This window comes from Lonchura striata, unplaced genomic scaffold (assembly GCF_046129695.1).
Source record: "Lonchura striata isolate bLonStr1 unplaced genomic scaffold, bLonStr1.mat Scaffold_267, whole genome shotgun sequence".
Taxonomy (NCBI): Eukaryota; Metazoa; Chordata; class Aves; order Passeriformes; family Estrildidae; genus Lonchura; species Lonchura striata.
In genome coordinates this window covers 54,718-57,273 of record NW_027461155.1, presented here as the reverse complement: position 1 = coordinate 57,273, position 2,556 = coordinate 54,718, and the positions used below count along the sequence as shown (strand labels likewise).

General features: G+C 50.7%; 1 long non-coding RNA gene across 1 annotated transcript; it reads right to left on the bottom strand.

The window, feature by feature from the left end:
- Positions 1-812: 812 nt before the first annotated feature.
- Positions 813-1,165, bottom strand: LOC144248686 (uncharacterized). The gene is made up of 3 exons (XR_013342004.1): positions 1,112-1,165; positions 992-1,033; positions 813-904 (listed from the first exon to the last, which is right to left on the bottom strand). It is a non-coding gene; the product is annotated as an uncharacterized LOC144248686 (long non-coding RNA).
- Positions 1,166-2,556: the final 1,391 nt, after the last annotated feature.

Sequence of the window (2,556 nt, the reverse complement as noted above, 5' to 3'; positions counted from 1 at the left end):
CATGTTATGTCAATATCCCCATAAAATCTAGAGCCCAACTACACCCTGCACTGCCAATTTCAAGTCCCCAGGACTTGCGCTATTACAGGCTATGCAGCAGGGCAGATCAGCTCCGGGAAAAATACGTGCAGACACCCGTGACACAGGACAGGGAGAGAGAGCTTTTGAGGAGAAGAAAGGACTGAGAGACCCAAAGAACACAGAGTGCACCAGAGACAAGTGACAGGACACACACCGGCACTGCTCTGCCCTGAGCACCTCAGCACTGTGGTCAAAACAGACACTTTCCCTTTAGCTGGCCTAAGGGGACAATTCTTGCACATCCCCGCTCCCAAAGCTGATTCAAAAGGCCCTCCCAGCACACCCTCTTTCATCCCTCTATGGGTCTGAGCCCTATACTTATCTCTTGGGCATCTGGGGATGAGAATCCATGTCGCGTGTGAATGGAGTCTGCCTCGCCTGCAGGGAATGTCCTATGGTCACCGGGCTGTGGTCCCGTGCTCAGCTACAATCGAGAACACCAAACATCACTGCATGATCTTAGCTGCACAAGGGACAAAACCCAGCAATCCCGCTACTCACCGTTCTCCTAAGAATGCTCGGGCCGCTCACTTTGGCCAGGCTCGGAGGCTGCCACTGTCATCGCAGGGTCTGCCTGGTTAAAAAGAGACAAAGTGACTCAGCATTGCTGAAACCTAAGAGGACCTTGGCTCCCCCTCCCTACCTCGGTGACTCACCCCAACTCCTCTGCCATTGCCAAGGACTACCTGGATGCCATCTTTAAATACAAAATTTCAAGGCTTCATCTCAGAGTCCTGCAATATTTCCAAAGGGCTCACAAGCACAGGAAATCCAGGCCATCGGCTGTCGGTCACAAAGGCATGGCATACTCTGAGTCGATTCCCTAAAGCACACAAACAAGAATGGATGCTTACAGTTGAATCAAAAAGTAAAAGCTGAGCAAAAACAACTGCTTTGGCCCACTGCTCACCTGGCACACTTGGCCTTGACTGCTGCTGTCTGCCTGGACCTCCTGAAAATAAAGGTAAAGAGCACCGCTGTAATACAGTCACCATTTAGGCTTCCCCTGCAAATGCAAACAATGACTGACCTGCTCATGGAAACACCCTCCCCCAGGACTGGGGCCCTCTGCCACAGATTTGAATTGTCTGCATCTGAAAGGAAATTAGGACTAATGTCAAACGGCTGCAGGACAACTTAGCATCACCAAACATGTTATGGCAAACTCCTGATACAATCTAGAGCCCAACTACACCTGGCATTACCAATTTCAAGTCCCCAGGACTTGTGTTGTTACAGGCTATGCAGCAGGGCAGAGCAGCTCCAGGAAAAATATGTGTAGACACCCGTGACACAGGACAGGGACAGAGAGCTTTTGAAGAGAAGAAAGGACTGAGAGACCCAAAGAACACAGAGTGCACCAGAGACAAGTGACAGGACACACACTGGAACTGCTCTGCCCTGAGCACCTCAGCACTGTGGTCAAAACAGACACTTTCCCTTTAGGTGGCCTAAGGAGATGCTTCTTGCACATCCCCGTCTCCAAAACTGACACAAAAAACCCCTTCTAGAAAGTCCCAACCCAGCACCCCTCTTTCATCCCCTCTGTTGGTCATAACCCTCCACTTATCTTGCACGCAGCTGGGGATGCAAATCCCTCTTGAGTGTAGAAGATGGCCATCTGCCTGTCTGCTAAGTTCCAGCTGTCACCTCTGGGTCTGCCAAGACAAAGAAAACTAAACATCAGTGCACGGTCTGAACAGCACATCGGCCAAAAACTTGTAATTCTGCTACTCACCGTCCTCCTCAGAATGCCCGGGTTCTTGGCCTGCACGCTTCAGACGTGCTTGGATTCCGACGCCGTCATTGCAGGGTACGCCTAGGTTAAGTGGAGACAAGGCGACATGACATTGCTGAAACGTGACTGTACTCTCACACCCCCCTCCCTGCCTCTGGGACTCACCGCAACTCCGCAGCCATTCCTCAGGGCTACTCAGATGGGACCTTGAAATGCAGGACTGGAAGGCTCCGTCACAGGGTCCTGTAATGCTTCCAGAGAGATCCAAAGTGCATGAAACCTGGTCCATCAGCCGGTTGGTAACAGAGGTATGCGTACTCCGAGTCGATTCCCTAAAGCACACAAACAAGAATGGATGCTTAGAGTCACACCAAAAACGGAAAGCTTAGCAAGAACAACTGCTTTTGTCCACTGCTCACCTGGCACACTTGGCCTTGACTGCTGCTATCTGCCTGGACCTCCTGAAAATAAAGGCAAAGAACACTGCTGTAACACGGTCACCATTTAGGCTGCCCCTGCAAATGCAAACAATGACTGACCTGCTCATGGGAAAATCTCCACACAAGACTGGGGCCCTCTGCCACTGATTTCAGTTGTCAGCATCTGAAAGGAAGTTAGGACTAGTGTCAAATGGCTGCAGGACAACTTAGCAGAACCAAACATGTTATGTCAATATCCCCATAAAATCTAGAGCCCAACTACACCCTGCACTGCCAATTTCAAGTCCCCAGGACTTG